Source organism: Tachypleus tridentatus, chromosome 10, assembly GCF_004210375.1.
Source record: "Tachypleus tridentatus isolate NWPU-2018 chromosome 10, ASM421037v1, whole genome shotgun sequence".
In the NCBI taxonomy this organism is placed as follows: domain Eukaryota; kingdom Metazoa; phylum Arthropoda; class Merostomata; order Xiphosura; family Limulidae; genus Tachypleus; species Tachypleus tridentatus.
This window is the reverse complement of record NC_134834.1, coordinates 188,411,616-188,425,585: the sequence shown is the minus strand read 5'-3', so window position 1 is coordinate 188,425,585 and position 13,970 is coordinate 188,411,616. Positions and strand designations below refer to the sequence as shown.

The window sequence follows — 13,970 nt, the reverse complement described above, 5'->3', positions numbered from 1 at the left end:
TGTCTATATAAAGTTGGTGGATTTAATATCGTCCTATTAATTCTCAAGCCAAATATGTGAGGATAGGAAATTTGTAAGTTTGTGTCAAAAGGTGGCGTAATCTCACTTGGATTTCAACAAGTGATGTCTTTTGTCGTTGGCCCGGCATGGCCTAGCGCGTTAAGGCGTGCGCTTCGTAATCTGAGGGTCGCGAGTTCGCGCCCGAGTCGCGCCAAACATGCTCGCCCTCCCAGCCGTGGGGCGTTATAATGTGACGGTCAATCCCACTATTCGTTGGTAAAAGAGTAGCCCAAGAGTTGGCGGTGGGTGGTGATGACTAGCTGCCTTCCCTCTAGTCTTACACTGCTAAATTAGGGACGGCTAGCACAGATAGTCCTCGAGTAGCTTTGTGCGAAATTCCAAAACAAAAAAAAACTTTTGTCGTTCTAACAGTATAGAACAGCGTCACACAGTACAAGCTGCTGTCAAACGAATGATGTACAAAGTTGACACAAGAAGTGGTAGGTTTTGTTTACATGTATTCACTGATCGTTGCTATAAAAACGAAGATAATTTTAATAATTTACACACGAACGATATGAACAAGAGCTATGTGAAAACTAATTATTTTGTTACTGATTCAGAACTGGTGTTATTAGGTGAATGGGAAAGGAAACGACAGTTGGCAAGCATGAGTCATGATAATTAGGCTACAAGGAGGCGGAAAGATTTCGTGAACTTGAAATCGTCAAGATGTTTGTGAGTCTATAAGACAACTATTCTGGAGTAAACAGAAATGTCTTGAAAGTGATAGATAGGTCCTGAGCGTTTGATGTTTGATGAAGTATATGAAACGTATTTATGAAGACGAGGTTTTTGTCATTAATATAGAATTAAAATAGTTAGTTGGTAACTTTCTAGTTTACGCACATTTTATGTGGGGGGGGGGGGTGTTATTTGGGCATTTTAACACTTTAGAACACGAATTTTCTTCCGTGATCAGTAGGGAGGAAGTAGCACGTGCCCCAATAAACCTTGAAGGAATGAAAAAATAATTATAAGTCGACTGCATAAAAATATTATAGTAGCTAGTTACCCTTCTATGGGTCAGCTGTAAGTTTATAATGGTAGAATTTAGGGTTGCAATACTTTACAATTTGCTTGTTTAAAATTTCGCGCAAAGCTACATGAGGGCTATCTGCGCTAATCTTCTCTAATTTAGAAATGAAAGTCTAGATGGAAGAATTAGTCATCACCACCCGCCGCCAACTCTTGGGCTACTCTTTTACCAATGAGTAGTGTGATTGACCATACATTATGACGCTCACATAACTCAAAGGGCGATCATGTTTGGTGGGAAGGGGATTCAAACCTGCGCCCCTCAGATTGTCAGATAAGAGCACTAACCACTTGGTTGTATTCTGTTATAAAAATGCTTTCTCTTCCCTTCGGTGAACTCAGCAGATAACCTGATGTGACTTTGCAAAAAGAAAACACACACACACAAACACAGACGGGTATTAAAACTTTAATTAACATAAAGTACAGAACAACGTTTCGACTTTCTTAGGTCACCTTCAGGTTAACAAAGAGAGTTTGCGAGTCACGAATTCCATTGTAGAGTTTTGCGCTTATCAAAGTATGTGATTGTGTTCGTACAATATACTATAAAATATTCATAAGTTAAACATTCGCTTTCAGTTGTTACTTGTAGAAGACTTGAAATATCTAGCTGTTAATATGATTATTATAGAAGCATGTTTGTTGACTCCCCAAGGCTGGATTTTAATAATAGAATTTTGCTAAACAAATTAAAGTATAACAGTAAAGATTTTATTTCATTTTAGCTTAAACAGGCACAAAGGGGTATCTCAGCTGCACCAATCGCAGGGAATGTTTGTTTTTGAATTTCAGGCAAAGCTATACGAGGACTATCTGCGCTAACCGTCCCTAATTTAGCAGACTAGAAGGAAGGCAGCTAGTCATCACTCCCCCCCCACCAACTCTTGCGTTACTCTTTTACCAACGAATAGTGCGATTGACCGTCACATTATAATGCCCCTACGGCTGAAAGAGCGAGCATGTTTGATGCTTCGAGGATTCGAACCTTCGACCCTCAGATTACGAGTCGAGTGTCTTAACCACCTAGCCATGCGGGACGCGCAGGGATTGAATCTCAGTCTCCGTGTTATGAGCACCCCAGCTTACCGTTAAGTTACCAAAGAATCTCACTGCATTGCAACTTCGTTTCAGTACATTAATATATCTCCAACTTTCGCGACAAACATGCTCGCCCTTTCAGCCGTGGGTGCGTAATAAAGTTACGGTCAATCCCACTATTCGTTGGTGAAAGAGTAGCCCACGAGTAAGCGGGGAATGGTGATGATTAGCTGCCTTCCCTCTAATCTTACACTGCTAAATTAGGGACGGCTAGCGCAGATAGCCCTCGAGTAGCTTTGTGTGAAATTAAAACAAACAAACAATATCTCCAACCAGTGGTATTGAAGTTAAATATAGTAGCGCTAAATATTTGTTATTTAAAAATATACACGTGTTCGTAAAAAAATAAACCCTTTTTTCTCAATAATAAGAAAAAAAAAACATGTCAAACTTCCATTTTTAGTTAAAACTATTACCTAACAGGTACGTGTGCTAATGTTAAGTAGATTACAAATTATCTTCACTTTTACCTGTTCACATTAATCCTAAAAACAACTTAGTCCAGTATATGTTGTACAATTTGCACGTTGTATAAAAGAGCGCCTTCTATCGCAACTGGTAATTTATATTTTTAAACGAATAACTTGTGTATTTTTTGTTTGTACTTTACCTAATTTCCCACAGATATGTTTCCACCGTATCCAAAACTGCTATAGCGGTTTCCAACAAATTATTTATATTTATATTATTATTGTTTATTTAATAAATGTGATTTTTAGACTTTTTTGAATATCAATGAATGGTGGCTTTGGTAAGTTAAAGTCCAGTAAAACTGATGGTTTTATTAAAATAATTCAATCTGACATACAAGCTATACTGAGAAAAATAAAACGACACGTGCATGATATCAAGATAACGGGCTTGGCATGGCCTGGTGGTTTGGACGTTTGACTCGTAACCTGAAGGTTGCGGGTTCAAATTCGCATCCCACCGAACATGCTCGCCCTTTTAGCTAGCGCATGCGAGCGTTATAATATGACGGTAAATCCCACTATTCGTTGGTAAAAGCGTAGTCCAAGAGCTGGCAGTGGGTTGTGATTATTTAGCTTTCCATCTAGTTTTTCACTACTAAATTAGGGAAGGTTAGCGCAAATAGCTTCCGTGTAGCTGTGAGCAAAATTCAAGTCCAAAACGATTAATAGAATGTAATACCCATAGTTGCCTGGCATGGCTAAGCGCGAAAGGCGTGCGACTCGTAATCCGCGGGTCGCAGGTTCACCACCCACCGCCAACTCTTGGGCTACTCTTTTACCAACGAATAGTGGGATTGACCGTCACATTATAACGCCCCCACGGCTGTGAGGGCGAGCATGTTTGGCACGACTCAGGCGCGAACCCGCGACCCTCAGATTACGAAGCGCACGCCTTAACGCGCTAGGCCATGCCACGCCCCAAACAAAAGTAACGTTTGGTTTGTTTTCAACTTCGTGCAGTATCAGCGCACATGGTTTTAGTGCGGTGATCAGCCGTCGTCAAGGTTAAGTCAATCTGTTAAATAGCTTATTTAGCCATAGAAACAATATCAACCTGCTAAGTAGATTATGTAGCCATAGAAACAATATCAACCTGTTAAGTAGATTATGTAGCCATAGAAACAATATCAACCTTTTAAGTAGATTATGTAGCCATAGAAACAATATCAACCTGTTAAGTAGATTATGTAGCCATAGAAACAATATCAACCTTTTAAGTAGATTATGCAGCCAATAGAAACAATATCAACCTGTTAAGTAGATTATGTAGCCATAGAAACAATATCAACCTGTTAAGTAGATTATGTAGCCATAGAAACAATATCAACCTTTTAAGTAGATTATGTAGCCATAGAAACAATATCAACCTGTTAAGTAGATTATGTAGCCATAGAAACAATATCAACCTTTTAAGTAGATTATGCAGCCAAAGAAACAATATCAACCTGTTAAGTAGATTATGTAGCCATAGAAACAATATCAACCTGTTAAGTAGATTATGTAGCCATAGAAACAATATTTTGAGAGGGAAGCTTTAGTTTATAATCCCTGTATAAAGAACACGACAAACCAAATTATTTGAAAACTGTTTTTCTATAATTCAAGGCTATGTTAGGAACATACACACACACATATATATATAGTTTGCTAATATTTTAACTTCCATTTACTTTCAGTTCACCTAGTTAACAAGAAACGTAGAACAGTGTTTACTGCTGGCTAGATGTACACAGTGAACCGATAAGATAAATGTAATTACTAGAGATTACTCATAAGTTCCAGCTGTTACGTAAATTACTCCGGAAACCATAAATCTAGTAACTTTCTCAAGTATTAGATAATTAAGTTTGAGTGTGTGTGTGGTTTTCTTATAGCAAAGTCACACTGGGCTATTTGCTGTGTCCACTGAGGAGAAATTAACTCCTGAGTTTAGTGTAGCTGGCGTGTTATTTTAACAAAGAATGAAAGTATTCTGTGTTATGGTTTAAAAACAGTCTTTACGTCTTTTATAAATTTCGGAGTGAACCTGTTTTTTCTTTTTATTGTTATTTCTGAACTACGTCCGTAAACGTAAAGGTGAAACTTTTTACGCAACTAAACTCGGCTCTCATTGTCTATTATCCATCTGGCTTTCAGAAGCTAATCAGAGTTTACCTTCAGACAAAGTTAAGGGCATTTGGTTTTGGTGCGGTGATCAGCCGTGGTCAAGGTTAAGTCAATTCGTCGCGCTCTCACGTGGTATAATGACTTTCAACCTCGCTGGTGTCGCAGAAAAAAAAAAAAACAAGAACAAAAAAAACGTGTTCGGCACTCCTTACAGACTAACCTATAGGGTAATAATAATATGGCTGAGGGGAGGACAATAGGGTAGAATCTTCCCAGTAGGTTGGGCAAGATTTTATTTTAAAAATATTTTTTTTGGCATAATTTCAGTAAAAATGCCACCAGAGTGCTACGGTATTATACTTCTGTTTTGTTAGGCCTATGTCGTTTCTCTAATATTACTTGTACGAAGTTCCTGTGGGAAAGCAGTATATTTAAAGAGTTATGAAGTTAAAATTCGGGGCTCGTTTTCCCGCGGTGAACACAGCAAATAGCTGAATATAACTTTGCTCTTGAAAAACAAAGACATATTTTTAAAGAAAAAATTCCGCTATTTTGTGTTTTTTTTCTTCTGGATCCGTTTGGCACATGGTGGAAATGAGGGTAAGATATATAATTAGTTGTCTTTGTTATCTTTCTCTTTTAATAAGTTATCACAGAATAACGATTTTTCTTGTAAATGGAGGCTACTTGAAGGTTTGTACACTAAATAACTTTAAAAAATTTAAAATCAAAACTGTTAAGTTAATTGTTTTAAATAGACACCTCAGACTGCTCAAGTACAACTGTGAAATATAGCTGTTCCTAAGCCTAACCGTACGAACTAATAATGTTTGTCGTAAATATTTAATTTCTTATTTCCTATGTAAAAACAAGTGAAGCATTTTAAAAAGGGAACGTACCTTTCCATAACACTTTTACTTGGAGATTTGGAAAACGCACATAACCAAAACAAACAAAAGTAACGTTTGGCTTCTTTTGAACTTTGTGCAAAACTACACGAGGGCTATCTGAGCTAGCAATCCCTAATTTAGCAGCGTAAGACTAGAGGGAAGGCAACTAGTCAAACACCACCTGTCGACAACTCATTTACCAACGAATAGTGGGATTGACCATAACATTATAACATTCACAAGACCAAAAGAACAATCACATTTAGTGTGATAGGGATTCGAACTCGCGACCCGTAAGTTGCGAGTTGAGCGTCTCCTAACCAGCAGGCCACGAAAAATCAAAAGTTAGAAGGAAGTTTATAACACCTATATAAGGAACACGAAAAAACAAATAATTTTAAAAGTATTGTTTTTCTATAATTTAAGTTATGTTAGGAACACGCACGCACATTTTTATATTCATAAAAGAAAACTAATTTGTAATAAAACAATTTAAATTTCGGCCACTATGGGATAGAACCAGTAAAACATAAAAAAACAACAACTAATGTAGGACCTATCCTGCCTCTCCTCTCAGTATTAAGACGACATTTCGAACACACTGTTGAGCTCTTCTGCATGTAATAAAGTCTGAAAGTACAGATTAGGATCTCTCAAAAGTCGGTTGAAGAGAAAGAAGTCCACAAAAACAAAGTCAACCCGTTAAAGAGGCTGCGTAGTCCGTAAAAACAATATCAGTTTTGTAAGTAGGTTGTTTGTAATCCAAAAAATCTATCAGCCTGTGAGATAGATAGTGTAGCCATAGAAACAGTATCAACCTAATAAATAAATTATGTAGCCTCGGAAACAATATCAGCCTGTTGTCTTAAGTCTACGTACGAAACAGTATACAAATGTGCCTGATTTATTGTCTAAACTGGTTTGAAAGACAAACTGCCTCACCTCCCTCTAAATACAGATTATTATATTTTACGTCATCAAACCTTCAGGGCCCGGCATGGCAAGGTGGTTAAAGCTCCCGACTTGTAATCTGAGGAATGATGGTTCAAATCCCCGTCGCATCAAATATCCTCGCACTTTCAACCTTGGGAGCGTTATAATGTCACGATCAATCCAACTATTCGTTGGTAAAAGAGTAACCCAAGAGTTGGCGATGGGTGGTGATGACTAGTTGCCTTCCCTCTAGTCTTACACTGCTAAATGAGGAACAACAAGAGCAGATAGCCCTCTTGTATCTTTGCGCGAAATTCACAAACAAACAAACAATCCTTGAGGTAAAAACACAAAAATCGTACCATTTTACTGCTCACAACCTAACGTTTATTTCTTGAGTCTGAAGTGGTCTAATTAAACATCCTGGTACTTTTGTCCAAAACCAGTAACGTGGCTCCTTCAGGTCTGATCACGAAGAGTTAACTTTTCCAAAAGCTGTTTGACTTCTCACCACAGAATGACCCAATTTTTTTTTTCCTTGATTAGACATTCGTGAATAAATCAAACACTAACTTTACAGTTAATGTTCCGTTATCTCGTTTTATTAACTCTTCCGCAATCTAGGAATAAAGATGTTTACTTTTTTAAGGTTCGTGACATAAACACCCGAAAACTTCCTGTTCAACTAGTTTTACTGCCTTTTACTTGTCGCAAAAACTAACTTAAATTTACCTTTGTGTCAGATAAACAACATAGATCCTAAGTTTTGTAATACGTTATAAGATGGTTGAAAAGACACTTCATTATTTTCGCACGCACATTCCCTTCAAAGGTTTTGTGACCTGCCAGCTTCTGTCAGGTCTTTGATTTTTTTAAAGCAAAATTGCAGTAAGTGGCGTTGTGTTGTAATCTAGGTTTACGTACTAAAAGCATAACACTTGTGTTGTTATAACAGGTTCTTCTAATTTCCTTGAAGGAAAGGTGAGTCCCCCTCCCCTGTTTTCCTCACAAACAGTTGCTGTTCCAATTTTTGGGACACAGTAATTATTTCAACGAACCCAAATTTGGAGTTTTCGAACAATGGACACACCCAGATTTTGCGATTGATCTTTCAGGGACTGTGTGCAAGCCACAACAACATACTTCGGTGTTAGGGTGAGGTTTTGAACAGCTATCTGGAAGATCATAGCTGATGATGTACAAATGGATGATCACTGCTGTTCCCTACATCACATTTCTAGAGCAAGGCCACCTATGACAATTACCAACTTACCAGACAAAAGGCAGTGTTTTCATGCAAGACTGAGATATCGCTCATACAACCCGAGCCACAAAACAATGGTTTCGAGGTCAGGACACTACCGCCCTCTTGCGGCCAGGCCAATCAAATCATCTGAAAAAGGCGTTATAGTAACTTCAAACTGTTAACAAGTCTGAACTGTGTGTATAAAGTAATGGTGAGAGACTCACCAAGTTGAAATAACTTTATAAAGACTATATACTACTGACATTTCTTCTTTATATTTTTACCACCACAGTATCACGTGTTTTTTTTTTTGTTTTTTTTTAATGAAGTGGTTAATATATTGAGATAAAAGAACTGTTTTGGGCGGGTTTTATCACTAGCAGTATCGTAATTAATTAATTACTATAAATGAAATAAACTTAAACAGGAACTAAGAGATATCATGTGACGTAATGTTCTACATCAGTGTCGAAGGAACTTTTTCTAAAGACACCTGGAACATGGCTTCTTTCTGGACACCAACATGTGACGTAGTGGGATAAGAGCAAGCAGTAAATTATCAGTATTGTCACTCTTTCGAAATGTTTCTGAAGAAGTGAAAGCTGAGACCAGGCTGGATTCGAACGCGAGATTCTACATGGAAGACATATGATTCAGCGAGCTGAGTTGCAGTGTATCAGATTACATAACTCCAAATTTACATTTCATTGACAATTGAGTACAAAATATGACAGGGCTTTGCTGTATTTTTGTTTTTAATTTCACGCAAAGCTACTTGAGTGCTATCTGCGCTAGCCGTCCCTAATTTAGAAGTATAAGACTAGAGGGAAGGCAGCTAGTCATCACCACTCACCGCCAACTTTTGGGGTACTCTTTTATTAACGAATAGTGGGATTGACCATAACATTATAACGCCCCCACGGCTGAAAGGGCAAGTATGTTTGGTGTGACGGGGATCCGAACCCGCGACCCTCGGATTACGAGTCGAGTGTTTTAACCACCTGGCCATGCCGGGGCCTGACAGGGCTCTTGGACTATCTATCTATCTATCTCTGTATATAGACATATATTAGCGTATACATATTTTTATCCATTACTTTCTACATTATTATTTGAAAAAGCCAATTTTTAAGCATTTTTAGCTGTGTAACTTTTAAACGCGATACTTTGTCTCACATCTTTTGTCCAACTAATACCATTCACACCAGTTTTTAAAACAGAATGACATTTTTATTCTTGTACCTAGTTTGACAACATTCTTAAAATAGAATATATGATTGTTTTTAATTTACATTATTTCATACCATTCTCACCAATTCTTGAACTAGAATAATTTTTATTCTTGTACACTGTTTTCTTTCCGATGTTTTTTTTTTTTAATTATTGTGTCCTTTTTCAGTCTTTGTCACTGAATGCTGGATGGTCAGTTTTAAGTTGATTCGTCTTGCTGGTTAGGTTAATTTCGCTCTCTGTTGTTGACTCTGTTCAAGGTCGGCGAGAAAGGGAGATGCTCCAGGCACGTACTCAGGTAAAAGCTTGCAATTAAGCTAAACCGGACGTTATTGAGATAACAATCCAGTATTTATTACGACCGTTACCACCCGTTCGCGGCTCAGTAACCCTTCGATTTCGACGTTTAATTAACCATGGTATGCTAAACGTGCAACTCTCACTTTCACAACGACTCTTTTCATTAATTGTCAAATTCCCAGAGCAACCTAGATGCTCTCTAACTGCAAACAATGTGTAAGGAATCACTCGACCATTAACTGTTCCAACTATTAAATAACGCTCAATAGGCTAAAAAAAGTTTCGAAAAGTGACTTTTTTGGTTTCATTTTCTGTATAACAAAAAATAAATAAATCTATTGAAACTCCTGATAAGTAAACAAGTTGCTTGTTTAATATCCCGTAGCCAGCTACCGCCTGTAATAAAAACCGGTCTTTGAACAGCTGAAGTAAGTCTTACTAAACATAACGCATTTCTGCTTGTTTGTTTTTAAAGAAATAGTTCATAACACAGAATGTTGTTTTCCCAATATTGTAGTGTTATACTTACTGTCGTAGTAAACGAGTGTTCTGCACTATGTGTTTAACACCTTTGTAGACGTCAACTGTCATTGCATTTATTTTTTAAGATTGCGAAATAAATTTAATTCGGTAACGAAAAAATACACTACCGTATTTCTCTTCATCACTGATTAACTTACACTACCGTATTTCTATTCATCACTGATTAACTTACACTACCGTATTTCTCTTCATCACTGATTAACTTACACTACCGTATTTCTCTTCATAACTGATTAACTTACACTACCATATTTCTCTTCATCACTGATTAACTTACACTCGTATTTTTTATGTTGTGAGGCCTGCAGCAATTAAAATAAACTCTCTACTATTTATTTCAAATCTTTATTAATACGACCAGGTGGCTACAGTGCTTCATTCGCTATCTGAGGATCAAAGGTTCGAATCCCCGCCTCACCAAACGAACTCACTCTTTCAGCCGAGGGAGTTTAGTAATGTTATGGCCAATTCCCTTGTCAGTTAGTAAAATAGTTTTCCAAGAGTTGGCGGTGGGTGGTGACTACTAGCTGCCTTTTCACTGTTAAACTGGGGACGGCTATTGCAGATAGCCCTCGTGCAGCTTTGCGCGAAATTTAAAACAAACCTTTATTAGTACTTTCTCTGAGGCTCTTCCAATCGTATTGCCGCTTTACAATAAACGAAACATAGAACGATCGATTAACAAATACAAGCATTTCTTTTGTTTTGTTTGTGTTATTGTTTAGAACAGGCAGTCTAAGAATTCGTTTCCTACCGAGTTTGCGTAAATCAGAATACACTAGACTTTTGACAGGGTATAAAAAATGTATTTCAGAACAAATGGCAGTTAGGCATCATCTATTTGTTGTTAAACGCAAAGCTACGTAATGAACTATTTTTACTGTGATCCCCACAGGGATCGAAACCTGGATCTTAGTGTCATAAGTTTTCAGGCTTATCGCTCAACCACTAGTGGCCATTACGCTTCAAAAGTACATTTTGTGAAGCAGTTCAAAAGAATCACTTCATGAGCATATCTTTGTCCATGATCTTGAATCAAGCAGTGGTTAATACTCCCAATGATAAAAGAATCAAAAGTAATTTAAAAAAATCATGATGGGTCAACGAAACCATCACAAAATGTTTTATCCTAACTTCCATATTTTAAATTGAATTATTAAGATATACGTATCTGCTTTGAGTATTTTGCTAAACGACAAAATTTGTTCTTTGATGAAATATTTAAAAGACTGAAGAACATCCAGTTCGTACCAATTATTATACACATCAAACTCTCATTCTCATCTATAATGTGTCTCCTCTCACTTTGAAACCCTTGTTCCCACCTTCTTTTGTGTATATGGTGTTACTTTCACACCCTAATCACTTCTTCTATCGTCCACATCTCAGCCATCATGTTTTCACTTTCACATTGCAACTACCGCTCGCTATTGTGTGTCCATTCTCACCTTAATGCACCACCCCTCTTCTCTTCTCTTGTCTGCTTCCACCTTCGTATTCAGATTTTTCCTTGTTTTGTTTTCTGCTTTATCACTCGGTCTGCTTATCTGCTCTAATCTACTTTTTTTATCTCCCTCTTTATCTTTATACCTCTGCCTTTATACTCCAGTCTACTTCTCTTCTATCTGTCCCTACCGGTTGGCTTTATACTCCTTTCTATCTCTTTCTTCTTATCTTATCTGTTATCTTACTCCAATCCACTATCTCTTCTATTTGCTCCGGTCTATCCTTTTTATCCAGTCTCTTATTGCGTCTGTTCATTTTTGCGCTGCTCCGGTCTTCTCTTCTATCTTGTTCTGTCTCTATCGTCTTCTCTGATCTCAAGCTGCTCGTCTGTCTGTACTTTCTAATTCCACTTTGTCTTCCACTGCGGCCTTGTGCTCCAGTCTACTTTAAATCTGTCTGTACTTCTGCTCTATCTGTCTGTCTATCTATCTTTTTTACTCGGTTACCTAATCTTCTATCTGTCTTACTTTAATATATTCTGACTGCGGCGCTCGGTCTTTATTCGTCTTATCACATCTAGGCTTTATTCATCTATTCTTATTCTATCTACTTTTTATCACTCTGTCTTTTATGTCTTGTTCATCTTATCGGTCTGGCTCACGTCTATCGTCATTCATTTTATTCGGTCTTTATCTATTTTACACTGTCAATCCATGGCTATTTCATCTTAGTTTTGTTATCTCCATTTTATCGTCCTCTAATTCTGTTCATTTTATCGCATTCTTATCTGGCTGCTCGTCTATCTGTGCGCCTTATTTTATGCGGCTCAGTTTCATTCACTTTCATCTGTTCCTATTTTATACTGCTTGTTTGCTGTTACTTTTTCTATTTTAGTCTCCTACCTTACATCTTTTATTCTGTTCTTATTTTACACTCCTTTGCTCGTCTATCTTGTTTTGCGCTTTCTTTCTATCTGTCTTACTTTATGACTTTGTCTCCTAATTCTAGGCGTCTGTCTAATTTTATCTCCACTTATCTTTCTTAGACGCTGTTGTCTCTATCTTTACACTCTCATCTTTGCGCTCATTCATTTGCGCTTCTATATTTCTGTCATTTTGCCTGCTACGCACTCATCTGGCTATCTTCTCTCTATCTTTATTGCTCGTCTTCATTTATTTCTTTCTATGGTTCTTTATTGTTATCTATCTATTTATCTGTCTCTTGCAATCTTATCGGTTCTATCGTCTGTCTTTATTCTCATCTATTTTCAGTCTAGCTACTATTTATCTGTCCTTACTTCTTTATACATTCTTTACGTGGCCGGTCTGGCATCTTTCTGTCTGTTTATTTGTCTCTTATACTCAGTCTTTATCTGTTCCTTTTCGTAATAGGTCTGGCTCTTTGCCGCCTTCCGCTCCATTTCTTTATCTGTCTGTGCCTCAGCTGCTGCTCGTCCATCTATGTACTTTACTCTCGACATCGGATCTTGGCTTATCGTCTGTCTGTGCCTACGCGCTGCATTCTGGCTATTTTCGTCTATCTTGATTTTGCCTGCGGCTGTGCTCGGTTTTATATCTTGTTCTGCGGAGGGCATCCATTTTGACCAGTCTGGCGCCTTTTTTCTAATTTTACTCTTTCTCGGCATTCATGGTCTACACTAATCGTCTGTCTATGTATCGGTTCTAATTTGTCCTGCGGCTTATTTTCGCGTATCTGGTCGCTCTCGTCTGTCTCCATTTTCTGCGGCTGCTCTGTCTGTCTTTTATCTGTCATCTTCACTTTTACTGCGCTTATATCTGCATCTTAGCTGCTCGTGCTCTGGCTTTAGTTTTATTCTGCGCTTATCTTCTTGCGCTGCGGCAAGTCTTATATTTACTTTGCTTTTTTTATTCTGCGCTCTTTCGTTCGTCTTGGCTATTTTGTCCTGTCTTGCGCTTTATCTGGCTGCTCGTCTATCTATTGCCTGCTGTTGCCTCGCCAGTCTCGCAGATTACACCTATCTTTGCACTCTATTCGGTCGTTTTGCTCTTGCCTTTTTCGCTGCGCACTATTATTTATTGTTCCTTTTTAACATTTTCTCTGCTCGTCATCTGTCTTTTCTTCTATCTGCTATGTCTCGTTTGTCTTGGCTACTCGTCTTTACTTTTGCTGGCTCTTATTGTTATTCTCCGGCTATCTCATCTATCTTTCTATTATTTTTCTTCGCTATCTTATTTTTCTGTATTCTAATTTCATATTCCACTCTTACTTTCATTTCTTTTGCTTCTGCTTTTGCTATATTTCATTTTTTCTATTCTTTGCACTCCAGTTCTACTTTTCTTCTACATTTAGTTTTATTTTATTTATTTGTAATTCTACTTTTTTACCTTCATCTACTTCTTTTATTTATACTGCGTATTTGCACTTTTATTTATGATCTGCGCGTCATTTCTTTTATCTTTTGCTTGCCTGTTCTAATTTATTTCTTATTCGTCTGTCTTATTTGCTTTACGTTCCTCTTTTATGCTCGGTCTGGCTATCGTCTGTCTTGTTGCCTACGGCACGCATTCTGGCTTCGTCTGTCTTTGCCTGCCTGGCTTTCGTCTTAATTCCATTTCTGGCTGC

The 13,970-nt window shown here is 37.6% G+C and overlaps 1 protein-coding gene across 4 annotated transcripts in view; it reads left to right on the top strand.

Annotated features, from left to right (window-relative positions):
- The window catches only part of LOC143227800 (uncharacterized), a 100,733-nt gene that overhangs the window by 20,821 nt on the left and 65,942 nt on the right, over positions 1-13,970 (top strand). The window contains exon 1 of one of the 4 annotated variants that reach the window (XM_076459042.1): positions 4,509-5,378. The exons of the other annotated variants lie outside the window; for them this stretch is intronic. The gene's annotated coding sequence lies outside the window, so the exon portion shown is untranslated. Of the gene's footprint in view, positions 1-4,508; positions 5,379-13,970 lie in introns of those variants that run through there. 4 annotated transcript variants of the gene reach the window in all.